The following is a 6,467-nucleotide window of genomic DNA, read 5'->3' on the forward strand; positions in this document are numbered from 1 at the left end:
CAAGCCGTTACCCGAGGGCCTTACACAGCTATCTCAGGGTATAATGCCACTTTCCGAGGGCCCTAACTGGCTCTTGAAGGCCCCAGGCCGATTCCTGAGATACCTGAGATCCTGAACCTGTTTGTCAGTGAGTGAGTATGTGAGTTTGTCCAAGCTTTTTTGGACCTGGAGTCAAAATGGGTGGACCGATCGGGACGAAAGTGGGACCGTTTGATTCGTCTCCGGCGAGGTAAACTTTTGGTGCTGGCCTCGGTTCGCTCGGTGCTTCGTGGCACATGCTATTCCGCTTCAAAGTTTCGGTGACACGAAATTTTTTGTCAAGGCTACAGGTCAACCAGAGGTCACGGGCAAAGCCATACTGGCGGGACACATCGTTAACACCTTGAACCAGTTTCCAGTGGGGTCACCGTCTGCTAGGGGTGCAGGCTGCACGTGCTGGGGGCGGAAAACCGTTTTGACGTGAGGTCCTCTGGCTCAAAGAAATTTTAAGCTATCAACCTCAAAATCGGTTCAATGGTAGTCCCAGGCAAGGCCTCCAAAATAATGCACATTTGGTTGAGCTAAACTCTGTGGTGCATGAGCTATGCACGTGCAAGCCGATTGCACCCCTTCGTACGTTGCCACGCCTGCAGGGTAAACGGCAGCTCTAACTGGTTCAAAACTTGCAGGTCATAAGAAGAATACATTTGATCACGACATTCCGGCGAGATAATATCCGAGGGGTGCAAGCTGCGCGTGCGGGGGGCGGATAACGGTTTTGACGAGGGATCCTCTGATCCCGGGAAACGTCGATCTAGCGACACAAAAGTCGGTACACTGATAGAACTAGACACACGCTACATGATGTCATGAAAATGACTGCACTGGGGTGCCTGGGGCATGAACTATGCACGTGCAGTTAATTCATATCTTACTGTAGGTAGATATCCACACCAATCTCGCGTGCTTTCAAGCATTTTTGGGATGTTTCGGTTGGTTTCAGGTTCCTGGTTCAGTCCAAGCTCAGTCTGGGTTTCGGTGGTTTTGCCCGGTGTGTGCCCTCAGCACCGTTCCTCCAATTCTGGCCCAAGGCAACGCAAGAGCGCTGCCGGCATCTAGTTCTATGTACATGAGGTATTCCAGAGGCCGTTATGGGACCTTCAAAGACCGTGTGCGGTGCGCCGGTGACCCTTAGAATTGCCGGCGTTGGGTCTCAGGAGCTGGCGTGCGGCCTTTATGGGGCCCCAAAGCCAGCGTGTGGACCGTAGAGCAATGGGGAAGCTAAGGGGGGCCGGAGGCCAGACCCCCATAGGTCATAGGGGCCAAATCGATGGGCCCAAACATCCCGCCGGCCGTGTTTTATTTTTAAACTAATTCATGTAATCCATGATAAAAAGAAGTGTGCCAACATCAACTGTGCAAAAGGTCTCTGAGGCCCGTAGGGGCCCTTGAAGGTCACTGTAAGCCTTTAGGGGCCTGCTTGGTAAAATCGGAGATCGATTTGGATCACGTTGCATGCATGCATGTGCATTTACTCTGCTCATGCATCTCCTGACCGTAAGATGCTCGCTCAGTCATCTTACGACCGTCAATTTTGAAGGTTTTCCCGCCCCGCTTCCTTAGTAGAACCGGCTTATTCCGGAGCAGTGGCGGCGCTGACTTTTTGGAAGGGGCCCGGCGTGAGGTGGGGGGCCCAGTCGCCACATCTTGCACACCCTACGAGAATTTGAATCCGCGGTCCCTGGTTGTAAGGGATAAAAGACGCTGACATCCTACCAATCACAACCTTGGCGTGGGATGGTCTTGGGGAAGCGGTCACAGAACAAAGTTCATTTCGATCATTTAGTACAGAAGACGTGCGCATTAGCTGTTGGCAACGGTTTATCGAAGCTTGGTGTCGATGGCTACCAACAATGACAAATCATATCGAACCAACACTGCCTGCCTCCAGAAGCCGCGCGGTAACCCATGTTTTCCATCTCTAGCTCTAAAAATAGATCACAAAGGCGTGTAAGTAACGAGACTTGACGTCTGTAATTGTATGTATGTGTGCGTGTGTATAACGTCGGTTGCCTGTAGGTACGTAGAATAGTCCATATGTTACCGCGGATCACATGCCCGTAGCGTGACCGGAGCCGCCATTACATGCACTGCGGGGGAGGTGAGAGAGAGAGAGAGAGAGAGAGAGAGAGAGAGAGAGAGAGAGAGAGAGAGAGAGAGAGGGAGAGAGGGAGAGGAGAGAGAGAGAGAGAGGAGAGAGGAGAGAGAGAAAGAAAGGGAGAGTGAGAGATAGAGAGAGAGGGAAAGGGGAGAGATGGAGAGAGGGAGAGGGAGAGAGAGAGGAGAGGGAGGAGAGAGAAAGAGAGATGGAGAGAGGGAGAGAGAGGGGAGAGAGAGTCGAGAGAGAGAGAGAGGGGGAAGAGAGATGGAGAGAGAGGGAGAGAGGAGAGAGAGAGAGAGAGAGAGAGAGAGAGAGAGAGAGAGAGAGAGAGAGAGAGAGAGAGAGAGAGAGAGAGAGAGAGAGAGAGAGAGAGAGAGAGAGAGAGAGAGAGAGAGAGAGTTAGGGACGAGAAGAGGGAGCAGAACGGGTTTAACCCGGCGGCCGCTGGGCCTCCGCGCCACCCGCCGGCCGCTGGGGGGGGGGGGGGCATATATGTAGTTGCCCCCTTTACTTCTGCGACGATATCGTCGCAAGACGAAGAGATAGAGAAGCGAAACTTTGCACACATCTTCCTGAATAACTAGCCGGGCTGCCGGGGTTGTGTCTAAATTTGGTGTTGATCCCATTTGAAATGACGTCGCAGTGACGTCAGAAGTCAAATTATAGATTTGCGACTCTCAGTTTCCTCACGATATCCGATACCTATGAGATCGACTATAAAGGACCTATTATTGGTCAGGAACTAGCTGAAAGTGTACTTACATGTTTTAGGATGACAGCAGGTGCTGTCTTGTTCATTTACAGTTGAGTTTCATGCTCAGCGACATCAGAAATGGTCCAAATAGGAAAAACACAAAGCTTTATGACGTCATCTTGTGCTACAACCACCAAACTTTCCTTAATCATTGCCTAGGCATTCATTTGACGCTATGCCAAGTTTCACGCTTGTAGCTCTTCAGGTTTCGGAGATATTCAACAACCCCAGTGGCTCGTGGGTTAACCCGCGCCCCGCTGGGGGTCCTGGATTTCCACGCCCTGCTGGGGGGAGGGGGGTGTTTGAACAGTGAACATCCCCTCTAACTCGGCTCCTGAGACACGTAGGGTAACTATGGGGAAAACGCACCCCTGGGTTAAACGCCTCCCCTAAAAAAATCGTATTTCTTATCGACGGATAGGTGTTTTATCCTGTCTTTCAGAACAGTCAGCTGCTTGTTTACGTAGGTCTCTATTTCCGGTTCTGAGTCTTGAGGAGCAGCGTGTGTAGGTGCTGATGTTAGTTTTGGGTGTTGTTTTTGTTGTTTTTACAGAAGATTCCTAATGTTTTGATGCCCTCTTTATATCACAAAACTTGCTATTGTGCACATCACTCAAAACTGCGTTTTATTGTCATTCTGTTGAATATATTATGCTGCGGCGTTAGTGGCGCGTTTTTTGTCAATATTTTGTTGACCGGAAATGGAGTGGATGGGGCAAGACGCCTACTCGATGCATGGGGCAAGACGCCCCCAGTTTTCTGAGAGGGGGGCGTTTTGCACGGTGGTGAGAGTGCAGGGTAGCGCCCTGTAGGTCGGGGCCGAAAAGGCCTCTCCCTGTCCTTTTTTGCTGGTATATCCTAAACGACTGCAGATATCGTCACCAAACTTTCAGGACTCCTCCGGGCATCCATTTTACACATTGCAACAAAATTTTATTCCAAAGGCTATGATAGGTTGACCACAAATGACGTCAGAATGGCGTTAAGTTCTGCCATGTTCATCATTTTCTGTTGATAGATGGGGTGGGGGCGCTTTGCACATGGGTGTGGGCGTATTACCCAGGGTATGGGGCAAAACGCCCTTTTGCAAGGGTATGCGAAAACCTTTTGGGGGGGTTAAATACCTCACGCAGGTGTCTTTTCTTGGTCTCAAAACGTAGTAAAAAGAATGAGCTACATGATGGTGCCCAAAGGTTTAAGTGATCTGTGTTGGGTTGAGTGTCAGAAGGTTTCGCGCTTAAGGGGGGCGTTTTTGACCTATTCACCCTAGCGATACGGGAAAGGCGGCATTTCGACAATTTTCAACAAATCGACGCACAGCCCGGAAACTAATAAAGCTACAGCACCGCGGAAAAGCGCATTTGATAGCCCGATTAACGCTTTTTCTGCGTAAATTCCCTCGGATTTGATCTACCATCAACGGTTTTGCCTGCAGGCTGCAGGGGGCAAAAGCTGCCAAAATAGCCGATTTTTTTTAAAGGTTTCCGGCAATAACTTTTGACTCAACCCTTGCACGAATTTTCTTTTACCAGCATCGTATTCCTCTCGTCAAGACGCATCGAATGAACTATCATTTGACCCTGAAAGGTCATAGGCGCGGGAGCCGGGGGCAGTGGGGGCAGCTTGCCCCCCCCCCCCAACTCTGGGGCCGTGGGGGTGATGCCCCCACAGCTTTGAGACGGAATACCACACTTTTTTTGCAAATGTTTTCTTTTTTGTTGAAAAAGCCAAGGGATGAAAAATAAGTGGCCTAAAACCGGTGAGAAAACTAGATTTGGGGGTACCCTAGGTTGATCTCTATTATGGTGTGCCCCCCCCCCCAGTCTGAACGTAGTTCCCGCGCCCCTGTGAAAGATCAACTTGAAAATTTGACCTTTGGCAAGGTCATGACCTGAACCTGACCGGTAAGGTTCAAGTTGCATCAGTCGATCCGTATCGTCGAGACAAACACAGCTAAATTGTTGTCATCGCTCTAGCATGCCTCTATCAAAACTAAAAGTTCTTCGCGAAAAACTGTCGGATACCATTGGTGACCCGAGATGGCCTCAGGGGCGTGAAAAGCGCTCACGGGTGACATTTTCATTTTCAGTGTCAAATTTACTAGTCATGATCAGTATTTTCGAGTGTTTAAAATGACTTTCGTCTAAAAGAGGTGACTTTCATTTTTTCCCATTGACTTGGGTATGATGGGGAAGGTCAGGTCCGATAGCAAAATTCCAAGATATAAATTTTGTACATACTGTTGCTCTTATCAATCCCTGAAAGTTTCAAAGCGATCGGTCACTCGGTGTAGATATGACAGACATTGAAACTTTTTATGTAGTGACCCAGTAAACATGCCGACGTCGGCCCGACGTCGGGCCGAGGCTCGGCCCGACGTCGGCCCAACGTCGGTTCAACCTCGGCCCGACATCGGCTGGACGTCGGATATGCCCGCATGTTCCGACGTCCAGCCGAAGTCCAGCCGACGTCGAGCCGACGTTGGGCCGAGATCGTTTGCCGAGGTTGACGAGATCGTTTGTCGTTGGACCGACGGGGCCGACGTCGGCATGTTTATTGGGACAACGCGCCAAAAAATATCAACCGGCGGCGGGATTCGAGCCCCCCAGTCGCCGACGTCGGCATGTTTACTGGGACAACACGCCAAAAGCATCAGTCGGCGATGGGATTCGAACCCCGTGTCATTCGAATGCGAGGTTAGTGCGCTAACCACTACACCACGCATCCAACTAACGAAATTGGTTTGTTTTGTTGGCTTATGCCCTTTCGGTCTGACAAGACCATTTCAGAGCCGGAAGGATCATAGGATGGAGACATTGGTCTTCTTGGCGAACACCCTGGGTCCAGTTAATATAGAGTCCCTGGTCCCATTGCTGTTACGTGACACTTATTGGAAAGGGCGACCCCACAATGGATTCATATAGCCACTCTTACACACCTGCACCAACGTTTCCCAAAGTGTCCCTTTGATAAGTGGCACTTTGGCAAAGTGACACTTGCCGACTGGCCTTTCTATATGAACTGGGCCCGGCCCTGGTGAGTTGCCGGGGCTGAGCCTGAGCCTGACCAAAGGATAGGCCGAGCAGCCCCCAAGCACTCACCGCACCCGGCTACGGGCGAGCTCGGCTTACGGGCAATCCCAAATGGGATAAAGTTTCCCGTCCAGTCCGGATCAGGGGGTGGTGGCGTGGAGGAAGATTTGAGTTTCCTGAGGATATTTTGAATACAGAAGCTCTTTATGAAACATGAAACATGTATTTTATATTATTTTAACGGTCAAAACAGCGGCCGATGTCGGTCCGACGTCGCCCCGACGTCGGCCCGACGTCGGCTGGACTTAAGCAATTGATCTCGGTCCGACGTCGGCCCGACGTCGGCTGGACCTCGGCTGGACGTCGGAACATGCGGGCATATCCGACATCCAGCCGACGTCGTGCCGAGGTTGGACCGACGTCGGGCCGACGTCGGCATGCCGATGCCGAGTTGCCGACGTCACCCCGACGTCGGCCGACGTCGGGCCGACGTCGGCATGTTTACTGGGGAGGTCACTTGACCTGACCTGGTGAGTGGTGA

The sequence above is a fragment of the Amphibalanus amphitrite genome, unplaced genomic scaffold (genome assembly GCF_019059575.1).
Source record: "Amphibalanus amphitrite isolate SeventyFive unplaced genomic scaffold, NRLGWU_Aamphi_draft 000972F_arrow, whole genome shotgun sequence".
Classification (NCBI taxonomy): Eukaryota; Metazoa; Arthropoda; class Thecostraca; order Balanomorpha; family Balanidae; genus Amphibalanus; species Amphibalanus amphitrite.